This window comes from Acomys minous (assembly GCF_964271855.1).
Source record: "Acomys minous genome assembly, chromosome: 12".
NCBI lineage: Eukaryota > Metazoa > Chordata > Mammalia > Rodentia > Muridae > Acomys > Acomys minous.
Genome location: NC_140493.1, coordinates 706602 through 720312, shown reverse-complemented (window position 1 = coordinate 720312; position 13711 = coordinate 706602). Strand labels below are relative to the sequence as shown.

The 13711-nt window shown below is 47.3% G+C and overlaps 1 long non-coding RNA gene across 2 annotated transcripts in view; it reads left to right on the top strand.

Annotated features, from left to right (window-relative positions):
- Nucleotides 1-13115, top strand: part of LOC311579878 — a 90256-nt gene extending 77141 nt beyond the window's left edge. For both annotated transcript variants that reach the window (XR_014773278.1, XR_014773279.1), the window contains 2 exons: nucleotides 3287-4075; nucleotides 12608-13115. This is a non-coding gene — a long non-coding RNA (uncharacterized lncRNA). The remainder of the gene's footprint in view (nucleotides 1-3286; nucleotides 4076-12607) is intronic.
- Nucleotides 13116-13711: the final 596 nt, after the last annotated feature.

The window sequence follows — 13711 nt, the reverse complement described above, 5'->3', positions numbered from 1 at the left end:
AATAATTTTTTTTTTAAAGCTCACACTCAAAATACTTCCTAAACTGACCAACACAATTCCTTCTAAATCCCATCTGGTGTCTTTGCAGAAATTGTCAGTTGGAGCTCAGAGTTCACACAGGAACCTAAAGGCTCCCAAGTAGTCAAAATAATCTTGAAAAAAATAGAACAAGATTGTTTTCTGGTTAAATTTACAGTTGCATTAGGAGCTAACAGGCCCTGTTCTTTAGCAGAGAGGGCTGGCCTGGAAGGGTGCATCGGTGTTGGAGGTAAATTTTGTCAACTTATAAGACAATTTCATATTTTCTTGATATCAAAACTTAGTGATAAAAAATAGCCATGAGAGAAGCATGAGGACAGAAAACCTTTACCCAGAGAAAGAATGGAGAGTCTAAAAGTAAACTTTCATGTTTCTTGCTCATTGATTTTTGGCATGAGTGTCGTGGCGCTCTAATAGGGAGAAGAATAGCCTTTTGAAGTAGCCTTTGGATCATTGGACAGATAAGCCAGAGTTCTACCTCACATTTCAAACAAACAAACAAACAAACAAACAGTAACTCAAATGGTTACAAATGCCCCTGTTAAAAATGGCAAAGGATTAGAATAGACAACCCCTCTCCTCCCACACACACGCCCAAGCGGCACACACAAACAGCCAGTGAACACACAGAAATGCGCCTAGAATCACTAGCTATCAGGTGGGAGGGTGCCTAGCATTAGAGCAGGAGGAGCCGAGTTCAAATCCCAGCACTCATCTGGTCGTGCACACCTACAACCTAGATTAGCAAAGCCAGGGGCATCTCTTGGACTTTCTGGCCATACCGTCTAGCCAGTTAATTCAAAAATTAATTTTTTTTTTGCCACATGCGTCTGCACGCATGTATGTGTATACACACGTACACCTAATAGACACAAACAACACAGTGGGATTCAACTTCACATCCACTAGGGTGGTTGTAGTAACAATAACAACAACAACAAAAAAAACCCAAAACAAAACAAAACAACAACAACAACAAAAATGAGCTAAGAACAAACGCTGATGAGGATGTCGAGTGGTTTTTGACCTCCGACATGTTGTTGGTGGGAATTAAGTCACAGCAGCTCTTTGGGAAAAATCATTCTCACGGCTCCTTAAAACATTCAGCTTACCATATGATGTAGGCATTCCTTTTTAAAAATCTATTTTTTATTTTGGTTTCTTACATCTCTTTTTCCCTTCCCCACCCCAATCCCTTCCAGCACCCCAACACCAGGTAGGAGAGAAAGAAGGTTAGTGGGGAAGACCGGGATGGGGTGTAGTTTTCCTTAGCTACCTCCTGCTGTTTAGGGACCTTGGGTTCCTTGGGGGGAAAGTCCAATCCTCATTTCAGGATATCTTTAACTTCTGTTCAAATTGCATCAACAGCAACCTGGAGCATCAGAGGCGAGCACCAGCAGCCTTCTTCTTTGTTGGCTCTGTTTCTTAACAATTAAACTTTATTATACAACCCAGCTAGCTTACACAAGAGGGAGAAAAAGGTTAAAGGGAAAAAAGAGTGAACCTTCCGGTATCCGTTCCATGGGACGAGTCCCTAGGTGTCTCTGGCCTGTGCACTGGTCTGGCCTGTTCGCTGATCCTTTTCCCGATCCACATGCGCTTGGGCTCAGTCTGAACCTGTTGCCTCCTCTCTGTCCTCTCTGCCTGTCCGCCTGTCTGTCTCTCACGTGTAAGGGGCGGTCTCCCTCTCCCATTGAGGGTCGATTAGAAACACAGTAGTCTAGGTGGAGTCCCCAGGTCCATTTTTTGAATTTCAGGCCCAGGATGGCTCTACCCAGTCTATCTCAAGGTTAATCTCAGGGAGTATCCATGGTGTGTCCAAGGGCAAAGCCTGCCAACACTGTTTTTACCTGTGACAAAGCTTACAATCCTTCCCACATTCTTTCTCGGAGGCCCCAGTCTCTCTCTCTCTCTCTCTCTCTCTCTCTCTCTCTCTCTCTCTCTCTCTCTCTCTCTCTCTCTCTCTCGGTCTGGCATTTATTCCCAGTGGCAAAGACACCACACAAGGTAGTTCCCAGCTGACAGAGATCATGCCCCTTGTGAGGCAGCGATCAGCTGTGGACCATACGGAGCAGCCCCTGTATCCCGCACCCAGCGTTAAAACAAAAGCATGTTTACATATAACCCAAAACTTCCACAGCAGCATGGTCCAGCTGTTCCACTTTCTACCCAGGAGAAAAGAAGCTGAGTCCACCCAAAAGCTCAGTGGTGGCAACCTGTGCTAGCTGATGTTCGAGAAACTGAGATAAACTATTATTTGGTGCTGGGCGCACACCTTTAATCCCAGCACTCAGGACGCAGAGGCAGGTGAGTCTCTGTGAGTTCGAGACCAGCCTGGTCTACAAAGCGAGGCTAGGACAGCCAGGGCTACATAGAGAGACCCTGTCTCGAAAAACAAAAACGAATATATATATTATTTGGCAATTAAAAAGTGAACTGTTGATACATGTAATGATATGGATTTCTGGAAACATGTAAATTCCACGTGCTGTATGATTCCGTTTACGTGAATTGTTTAGAGTAGATAAGTCTGTGATGGAGGAGCAAATTGGCAGCTGCCTAGGATGAGTGACATTGAGGAGAACAGGAAGTGACTGCTGGCAAATGCAGGCCTCCTCACCGGGTGACGACCGGCCAGGTCTGTAAGTATTCTACAAACCACCGAATTCTGCGTGTACTTTAAATAGGTGAATCATGCAGTGTGTGGAATACATCTCAATAAAGCATTTTAAATCCTTATAATACAGTTCTTGCCCTCAGGGGCCCTCCACAGTAACTGGAGTTTTATTGTTATTGTTCTTCTTCTTTTTTTTTTTAATGGCTGCTCCATTTTGAAAAATGTATTTGTTTTTCCATCAGCCACTACAATGCATTGCTTTGTTGGGCTTGAGGTGAAAGTTGGAGGAAAAACACAGATGCAGGGGAAGAAAACAAAAACAAAAACAAAAACCCAGTAACAAGAGAACAAGACAGAGAATGGAGCAGCAGAGGCAAGTGAAGCAGCTTTGTCTTGAGGTGTGCCCTGGGGAGCAGCCTCACTCCTGGGAGAAACTGACCCTCTACCTGAAGATCTGGGTAGGTTGGAGGTGGAAGGGATAGCATAGAAAAGCGCTTCCCTCCAGACCAGTGCAAAGCAGGCAAAGAGCTGGGGGAAGAGTCTGGAAGTGTGTATGGAACCCAGGGGAAGAGATTCGGCTCTTCCCTGTGCTGATTTCAATCCTAATCCTGGCTCCTTTTCTTTCTCCAGAGTCCAGACCTGAGTGACTTGTTATACCCATTTGTTACGAGCAGCCAGGCTGATGTTATCCACTCTTCCCAGAACAGATATGCAAGAAGCAGAGAGCTCTCCAAGAGAAGTGAAAACAACAACAACAACAACAAACAAAAAACAAAACAAAACAAAAACCAAAATAACCTAATGCAAGAATTAGCTCTGGGCTACCGAGACGGCTCAGTACGTAATGGTGCTTGCTGCCAAGCCTGATGTCCTGAGTTCAATCCCCGGAACCCACACGGTGGGAGGAGACAGCTGACCACCACATGCATGCACCGTAACGTGTGTGCTCATACGGACACGATGAATAAATGTAACTAATTAAAAAAAATGGCTTAGCTCTGGTCATTTGGAAACTCTTGGCCCAAGGGGCAAGCAACACTCCAGAGTGGGAACTGTGACAAGGAGTAGGAAGTCTTCATTTGAAAAAAAAAAAACTCTTCTTGGATGAGAACATGCATAACTAGATTTGAAAGCGAGTCCTGGTTGCTTGTTGCAAGGAGAAGGAATTCCAGCCGTGATGGGGTGTACAGACAAGGCTGAGGAGGTCATCCTACCTGTAACCCTGGGCTTTAGACCCAGGGGCACACACTGCACTGGGCTGGTTGTGTGGCCTTCCCTGCACATGTAGAGTGACTGACTGAAGCCAACTAAGGGCCAGCAGACGAGGCAAGCATGGAGAACATAAAGGAAGTCGCCCTGGGCGCATAGGTCCCTCTGGAGAGTTCCACGCGCTCGTGGCTGCCTTTGAGGAGCATCAAGGTGAGAGCGAGTCAGGAGCCTTCGCTGCCCTGTGGGTTGCCTGCACCACAGCGGACCCATGCGCTGCTCTCTCTGGTCTTATCCCAACTTGTCTAATTGATACCTTGGCTGATGGTGTCATTAACAATGCTTGAATAATAGCTGGACCGGCTGCCATTTCAAAATGGCAGAGGTGATTAATATGTAAGAAATCCAGTGGGGGTGGGGGAGGCAGGGACTAGGGAAAGGGGTGTTTCAAGGAATGGAAGGTAAGGGGGGTCCTTTTGCAGCCCCTCGCCCCTTGTCAGGCAGGACTTGGGGGTCGGAGCCTGACTCCCAGCCCTTGGTTTGCAGATCCCCTCCAGTCTCCCTCCCCTACCTCCCCCAGAAGCACACGTTCCGACACCTACAAGCTCGTTACGCGATGATGACCTATATTTTTATCTTTTTTTATGAGCATCAAACACACATCGTCTTGCAAGCACATGTGTTTTTTCCCCTATTGACGTGCGAGTGCCTTTGATGGTAATTTATTGTAGGGTTGAGCAGCCAGGTCTTAATTGTACCCTAAAATTGCTTACCATTTTGGTGCCTCCAAACCATCCCAAAATGTACCTTTTTTTCCTACAGAAGGGTGTGGGGCCGTGCCTTTGTTACCACCGTCTTCTGCAGTGGGGATGCGGAGCCTAGAGAGATTCCCCCAGCTGGGTTTCAGGGACGCCTCGGTCCTCAGCTCTCTAATTGCCAGTTGGGCGGTATGAAAGTTTTGCTATAGTCAGCAAAAACGGCCTCCTATTCTCCTTCATGGTTTAGGGTCAACATTGGCTTTACCGGTTGCTCAGAAGGGTTGGCTGATGGCTTTGGAGGATGTTTCCACTGTGTGGTTACAAAGGAGACTGCTGGGCACCCACCTTGCGAGTCTGGCAGCTAACCCAAAGTGAGCTGTGCTTCTGGGGTTCTGTAACAGCCGCCACTTCTGCAGCTGACCACTCCTTTCCCTGGCTTAGGTCGGACTCCGCGACCCTGTACAGTATCCAGAGGGCAGTGGAGGAAGAGGAAGGCAAGGAGTAGAGCCCCAAAGAACAGGAGCAGAGTTTAGTCCTAATCATAATTTGAAGCGGGGCCTCACAGGCTTTACATTCCGTGCCCCTCGGTGTGACAGGCAGCATCACACTCCAGGAGACTCAGTCATTACTCAAGCATGAGTCAGTGTCCCGGAACCAACTAGAAACATAAGCCAGGTTTCATGAAAAAATATAAGGGGGGACGTGGAGGCTGAAATGAAGCCTTGCCTCTCTCTGAGGGAGCAGGAGAGGGGGGTCTCGTGGTGGGGCCTGGGCTCATGCTGGAGGTTGGCCTACGTGTGGACCAGTCTGTGGCGTTGGCTCTTATTGCACTCTCCGGCCCATCCGTGCTCCCCGGCAGTGCTCCCCAGCTGTGCTTTGTCTTGTCTTCCACCTCATCCCATGTGCTTGCTCATACTTGTCTCCACACATTCATACAGGCTGCTCCGCCTCACCCCCACCCCCACCCCATCCCCCATCCCCCACTCCCCCATCCCTCCCTACCCACAAACCCCAGGTACAGCTTCTCAAGTCCTCCCTGTTAGCCCTGCCCATTCCCTCCTGGTGTCCATGGTCCTGAGCAAACTTCTACCGGAAAGGCCTTACCTTGCTTGAGGGACTCCTTCACTCCAGAGCCTGTGCTTGTCTCTGCATTTTGACATCTTCCCCCACCCCCACCCCCAATGTCTCTGAAGACGCTTTCCATAGTCATGGACCTTTCCAGCGAGCCCAGAGCTAGCACCGTCCCCTTTTAGGTGATAAAGAAAAATAAATACCTTCTGCTAATTGGCCCCTCCTTTGTACTCTTTTTTGGTCCCTGATTTTTATGTCCTTGGCAGCAAAGTGGTAGCCATGCAGGTGGACGCCAAGAGTGGATCCCTCCATCAGTGTACCTCGGAATTCTGGTTTTCTTGGGAGAACTGCAAGACCTAGGTTCTCAAACTTCCTGAAATCAGTTACCTGGAAATTTCCAAGAACTGAAGGGCATCTATGTCAATTATCTGGTTCTCTGGTACAAAAGAGAATAAAATTCAAACGCTCAGGACCCTCTATGCTGACAGACCTTTGTTTACACCTACAAACTCTTGGTATAAACCAGACCACAACCTCATGAGTTGTGCTTTGAGGTTCTTAAACTGATGCTGCCTTCCTTTGCCTCCAGATCTTGGCAATGCTAATCTTTTTTTTTTCTGTCTGGGCTGCTGTTTTTCTTTTCTTTCTCCATCAAAGTATTAAAGTCTGATTGGTTTAGTGTGGTTGCAAATCTTACCCCAAGCTGCTTCCTAGATCGCTGATGATTTTTTTTTTCTGTCTTTCCCCTGACTTCAGTGCTGTATTATTTGACCTTCTGATTACAGCTCTGTTTTGTTTTGCTTTGCTTTTAATCGAAGTATGTACATTTGTGTTTGTATTCTTTTTACTAGTCTGTGAGATTTGGGGGGTAGTGAAGATTATGTATTTTTAGGCTTAGCACGCTGCTCTGCATAGCAAGTGTCCAAGGTACACAGATGGACTTGGAAGAGAAAACCCAACCCTTCACTATGTCTGCGGTTCCTTTTCTGCTATACCATGGTTTTCGGCTCCGCCCAAGTCAGGGCTGGGTCCTTCTCCGGCTCTGTCTATGATAAGACAAGAGCATCTAAAACAGTATGTTAAGCAGATGGTGAACTGGTGGGTTTTGAGAACAGATTCTAACAGATTCCTCCTTGGAAAGTTTCTGTGCTGGGATGAGATGTAGCATTCCTACTTGGCAAGGAAATTGAAGGAATGTGTGTGCAGATCCACCCAGAGAGAAAGCAGGACCGGCCGAGGCAGCTCAGGGTGGCTCAGGGTTTTGAATGTCAGCAAAAAGGGCCACATACTTGCTTAGAGGCGCCCACTTTGCTCTTGGCACCAGTCTTGCTTCTGGGTGCTTCAGGACTGTCTCTGGCAGCAGTTTCCCTGCTGGGGTATGAAAGGCTGACGGCTCTACTTCCATCTGGCTGTTGGTAGCAAAGCAGCTGCTGGTTGTGTATGCTCTGTGTGCGTGTAAGAAAAGACAAACTCACGCCTCCCCTCCCCACAAAGCCCTGCCAACTGCTGTTCCTCCCGTCAACTGTTCACCTCCACCGTATCAGCTCTGACCTCCAACAAAGCCTATTTTTTAAAATTCTTTCTGAGATGAACTATTAAGCTGCCCCCTCCCTTGACCGTAATTACCCAGCTTTGCTCCTGGTGGTCCACAGACGGCCTCTCTGACTCCTTCCTGTAGCTTTCAGCATTCCGGACTCTGAGCTACACTACCTCCCCTTCCACCTCCAGGAAGTCTTGCCTGGCCGGCGTCTAGAAATTCCCGGAACCGGCATCCTCCCCAGCTCTGATGCTCTGTGTCTGTCTGCCTTGCTTTCTGTCACACAGGGGCTTCCTCGCATGGGCATCACCTTTCTTAGCAGCATCTCCTGTCTCCCTGTGGCTTCTGGTGGCTTCTTGGTGCTTGGAAAGCCAACCCACTTTAGCAAGTAATATCGAAGAGAGACTCCAAGCCCACTGACCTTGTGATCCCCTTCTGTCCTTCCCAGCCTAATCCTAAGTTCCTGTGTTGACGATCTTTCTGAGCAGAGGTTTAGACGTTGGTCTAACGCTGAGCATTACGTCAATTGCGGTTCTCGAATAATGTGGGAAACTGAGAAGTCTTCTGGAGTACAAAGCTTCTCTCCTCTCTCCGTCATTCCACCTAAGGCATCGCTGTGTCATTGCCCACACCTCAGACGCTGGCACAGAAGGACCCTGTCTATCCCAAATGTAATTTTAGCAATGGCTCAAGAACCCTAAGTGTGTGTGTGCGCGTGCGCGGGGGGGGGGGGGGGGGGGGAGGGGGGGCATTAGGTTATTACAATCTCCCACATTCCCATGTGCATATCCGCTTATGGAGTTAAATATTACTGAGACTAGTTAGGTGAAGCTGAGCAAAGAGGCCGCCTCAGTGGGCGTTGGAATTGATAAGGAAATGGTTTTCTCTGGGCATGGTTTGGAGGCGAGTGTCCCTGTGAGAGGAGGGTGCGGGGACTACAGACAGCATTCCAGGCACCGTGAGCAACCCCGGGCTTAGACATGAGAATGAGTGTGGCTGCGAGGCCAGTGAATGAACTGTCTTAGCCAAGACACAGAATCTTAATAGGAAAAATTTAAAAGTGGGCCAATGAGAAATATCCGCCATATTTAGAAGAGCTCAATGTGTATTCTAGGACACGTCCTTGTAGCTGGAAGCAAAGCCGTAAATAAAATAATTCCAGGATGGGTGCAATTTTATTCTCTCTGTCTCTGTCTCTGTCTCTCTCTCAGAAAACTAACATTTTGAGGACTCCAACTTTGAAGTCTTTCACGAACATGAAGTAAAGAACAAAGATCAGTTATATAAGCCTAGTAACGAACTTTAACTGAATTATTTGTCTGCATGAACTCCATGCTTTGTCTTTCATGGTTCTATTCAGGAGTTGTGAAGTGGCCTACCAGAAAACTTAGCTTACCTAGCTGCCTGTTTCTCGTACGCATCTATATTTTCTGTATAACAAAGTTTCATGTTAAAAAGTGAAGAATCTTTCACACTTGGTGTCTGTCCACTGACTTGCCTCCTCTGAGTGAGCATTGAGGAGGAAGGACCACTTAGAGACTGCCTCTGGAATTTCCCAGCATGCCCTTGAGTGGTCTGACTACAGGAAGGAAGGGTTCCTCCTTACCAGATTTTTGTTGTATTTCTACCTTGGACCTCCATTGGGATTTCCGCTAAAGCAGACGGAATTTTCCTAGAATGAGGAAGGAAATGTTATAATGTGCCTACCGCTTCCCTTTGGCATATTCAGGTATAAAAGATGGATTTCCAAGAAAGAGTTACATATTGTAGGGAGAGAAGGGATAGAATCCTCACAGAATTATTGAGCTGATAAAGGGGAGTTGTGTGGTCCCTTCATCTGAGGCTAGGGGGGTGGGGCAGTTGCCGTCTGTCTTTATGATTTGGGAGATAATATGATGTATGAATGGAGTCTCAAATTTCTGACGTCAGGCTCAAGACTCAATCATTTCCGAGTGGGACATAGAGAAAGAAAAGTAGGGTAGAGTGAGCCCATCTCCTCAGACAGTCTCTCCCCACGGTTCCATGACCATCACTCCTTTGACATCAGGACACGTTGTAAATAGTCTTCGCCCCTCACTTCGCATCAGTGGAGCGCCATAGTCAGGTAGTGATAGCATCCTCCAAGCCTTAAGTCTCCTTTCCTTAAAACCTCAGGAGGTGGAGAGATGGCTCAGTGGATAAAACCCTGTCTGTGCAAGAGTGACAATCTGCATTTGATCCCCAGAACACACAGCAAAGAGGCATCACACATGGACTTCATGCACGTGCGTACACACACACACACACACACACACACACAGCACTAATGATAATAATAATAATAATAATAATAATAATAATAATAATAAATAAGGATAATAGTGTTATTGTTGTTTTATAGCTAAGGGGAATGGCTTCGTGTGGTGGGGCATGCACACCTTTAATACCAGTGCTCAGAAGGCAGAGCTCTGTGAGTTTGAGATGACCTGGTCTACACAGTGGGATCCTTTCTCAGTAAATAAACAAACAAATAAATAAATAAATAGAATCAGGACCAGTAGATGGCTCAGCAGATAAAGGTGCTTGTCATGAAGGCTGATGACTTGAGTTCAGTCCTTGAGACTCAAATGGTAGAAGAAGAGAACTGAGCCCCACAAGGTGTCCTCTGACCTCCACATGTGCACCCATATGCATGCACATAAATGCACACGAAATGAATTAAATATACTTTATGTTAAAAGAAGTACAGAGTCAGAAAGCATTGGAGATAGACATAGCTGGTGTGTGTGTGTGTGTGTGTGTGTGTGTGTGTGTGTGTGTGTGACTTTGTGCTGGTGTCCATTTTTTTTCTTCACAGCATGAATTACATTTGTGAATCTGTTCAACATTTTGTTTTGTTTTCAAGGAAGGTTTTCTCTGTGTAGCCCTGGCTGTCTTAGAACAGCGCTGCAGACCATGGCCTAGAGCTGGGATTGAAAGTGTCCACCACCACGCCCAGCTGGAGCCTGTTCAGTGTTCAGCTATACATGAGGCTCATGTTTACATGGAACTTGGTATGTGGTAGGCACTTAACAGATAAGAAGGCCAGGCGTGTCTTTTGCCTTTGCTTGGAGAACAAGAAGAGCCCCTTGCTTGGGAGCTGAGAGGATGCTGTTCTGCGGCAAATGGAGGAATCAGAGATGAACCACAAAGCCTGGCAGCTCTTGGTAGACTCCTTGTCGGCCATGTAGCCGCTCCCTATCTCTAGAAGCATCTCGTCACAACACCCGGGACACATGCCAGGGAGTGATCCAGGTGCCTGGGAGGAAGTGGGTCATGGCTGTCTAGGCGATACTCTTCCTCCAGTGTTTCAGATATGGCGGAGTTCGCAGTCCACTGCCCTACAGGACGCAGTTGGGGGTTGAAAGCATGAGTCAGAGACGAATGCGCAGCTGGCGTTTGGGAATCTTACTCTGGGGACAAGCTAGTTCTTCATGCCCGTCTGCTCTGATGGCATCTACAAGGCCTAGAAGTGATCTCATGGAGAAGATGGGCCAGGCCCTTCTGAATCCCCAGGGTGTTAGTGGGAGAATTTGAAAAGATTTCAATGGGAAGAGACAAATTCATTGGTCAAGAGAGCCACAGAGTGGTCCACCTGAGAGAAGTCTGAGAAATCCACTTGACCACACTTCTGCCTCTACCCTGGATAAATAAGTGCCTGTCCCTACGGAAGACCTCCTGAAAGTAGGAACACTGTGCTTTTAAATTCAGCCTGACCCACTCTGCGACATGGAGGCCTTGACTAGAACAGTGGACATACATGGAAAATTCTCCACCCACCGCTGCCCAGAGCGAGAGGACCCAACAACAGCCCTTCGGCCCCGCCTTCTTGAGGTTCTGCGTCCAGTGGGGGCAGGGCAGCCGGTGGCAGCCGTGGAGAGGCCTTCATTCCTGAAGCCTACCTGAGAGGGTACCTATGACTCTTGTAAATGTGATGACATCGGCAATGACAGACTCTCCAGTCGCCTGGCAGTCTGTAATTGAAGCCAGGAATTCAGCACACGCTTAGACACACCCAGCCTTCCCTGTGGTTCCCAGAAGTGAGTTCCTGCACAGCCACCAGACTGGGAGGACCCTCGAATTAACCAATCCTCACTCACAAGCTCAAGACCTTTGAGCTGAAGTCTGATCCCCAAATCTAGAGATCCTTTTTCTTTTCTTTTCTTTTCATATAAACCCCTGTCTCTATTTCCACTACCAGTGGTGTCTTCGTTGTCTTCCAGTTGCTTCCAGTGTTAACCTCCTCAGCAAACTACATCCAGTCTCTCTGGTGTCACGGCCAATATTTTCTGGTTTGGCCGAAATCTCTTCTTGTTTGGGTCTAAAATTAATCAAGGCAGAGAAGTTCTGCACCTCTCGGGAGCCCCAGGCAAATAGGTTGGAGCGGTTCTTGCTGTTCTCAACCCCTCTCCATAATGAGATGCTTTGTTTCCATGAGTCGGCCGTGATCCAGACTTCCAGACTCTGTGACAGGACATTTCATCCCTCCCTCTGCCTCCAGGCAGGACTGAACTTAGCTCATCCCAGACTGAAGGGTGTCTCCTTCAGACCTTGTTTCAAGGTGTCCTGAGTTCTCAGCTTCTTTCGGTTAAGAGTGTCCACATGATTAGCGACACCCTGCCTAATCTCATCTTAATTTTCTATAGACTTTCTGGTCTAGTTCTTCTCACTGTGGAAAGGCAAATCCCCATGACTCTTATACATGTCAGTCACTGTGCCTCTACAGTTCTCAGAGGTTAGTTTGGCTCTACAGATTCGTGTTACTTGACACACGCTGCCTTTCTGGGCATCGCTGGCCTGGGCTACACAACCCGTATCATCACTGTCATCTGTGTGGCCCCTCCCCAGCACTTCCTCCCTTCGGACTGAGACTTCAAACTCCTCCAGCTCAGCTGCCCTGCCCCTTTCGTATCCACTCTGCCTTTCACTGCTTCAAAACACTGCTCCATTGTCCCGTGTGAGACTGCATTTCCTAGCCCTCCACTCCCTTGCTATCTGCTCAGCTTCTGAATTCCTCTAGCAAAAGTATACAAAAGTGTATTTAGTTTGTGCTAAGATCTGTCCTTGCGTCACTGTCTCCTAAATATGAAGCAAGGGCAAAAAGATTCCCAGAGGTGTGTATAGGGAACCAGGCATATAGCACGGTGTAATGTCGCAAATGCAAGTCCCCAAGCTGAGGGTTCTAGGCTAGTGACCTTGGGCCACCTATGACTTCTCTGGTCTGTCACTCTGATTATATGTGCAAATAGTGAATAAAACCATCTATGATAAACCCCCATCAAAAACAAAAACAAAAACAAAAACAAAAAAAGAGCACACATTATGAATTTGTATTTCCTTATTTTTCTTGGCCTCTTCCAGCACCACAGGCAGATCTTTACAAGCATGGAAATCACAGACCAGGAGAAGAGTGATCTGAAAGACACACTTGACGGGGAAGCGTCCCACTTTGATATGTGGGCAGTGCCGGCAGACTGGCGAGGGATGTGCAGGAAGAGGCAGAAGGGCGTCCATGCCTCCTTCCCCACTTGAAAGCCTACACAAAAAACCGTTCTCATGGTTCGAAGGGTGGAAAGCTGACTGTAGCAGAAGCCTGAGACCCGGTACCCTGCGTGCAGCTGCCTTCAAGGGAAGCCCAGAGACGCTCTTTTGTTCTACCATGCAAAGGTTGGCCCATGCTACTTCAAATTACCGAGAAAGTGCTTCAGTAAGTTTTTACTCATTTTTTTTCCCCTAGAAATTTCCGGACCTCGCGTGAGTAGAATAGAAAAATTTCCACAAGGAACCACAAAGTCTCCACTTTCTAGATGGAACTTACTTTTCTTCTACAATATATTGGTCATTACACTTGGTAACAGTCCTTGTAAAATAAAAAGGCACAAGAGCAGTAATTTATAAGGTTATTTGGTCGTGTGTGTGTGTGTGTGTGTGTGTGTGTGTGTGTGTGTGTGTGTGTGTGATGACTGCCACTGTGGACTGGAAAGGAATAAGAAACATTGACTGACTGTGCCACTCACCCTGAGCAGGGACAGAAGCGCATTATTTTAAGCAGCTAGATAACTTAGGATATTTTTAAGGATTGGAGGTGGGGGTGGGGGTGAGGGTAGATCCCTGAAGAGTTAGAGGAGAGAGAAGAAAGAACTGATATTAAACACTCCTTTCTTAATTTCTTTTCACATTTCCTCTGTGTGTGTGTGTGTGTGAGAAGAGAGAGAGAGAGAGAGAGAGAGAGAGAGAGAGAGAGAGAGAGAGAGAGATTGAACACATATGTAGAGATCAAAGGACAACTGACAAAATTCAGTTCTGGGGATTGAACTCTGGCCATAAGGTTCGCCAACAAGAAATATTTGCTAACAAACATCTTTACCACTGGATGGTTGTGGCACACGTCTTTAATCCCAGCACGTGGGAGGCAGAGGCAGGTGGATCTCTGAGCATGAGACCAGCCTGGTCTATAGAGTGAGT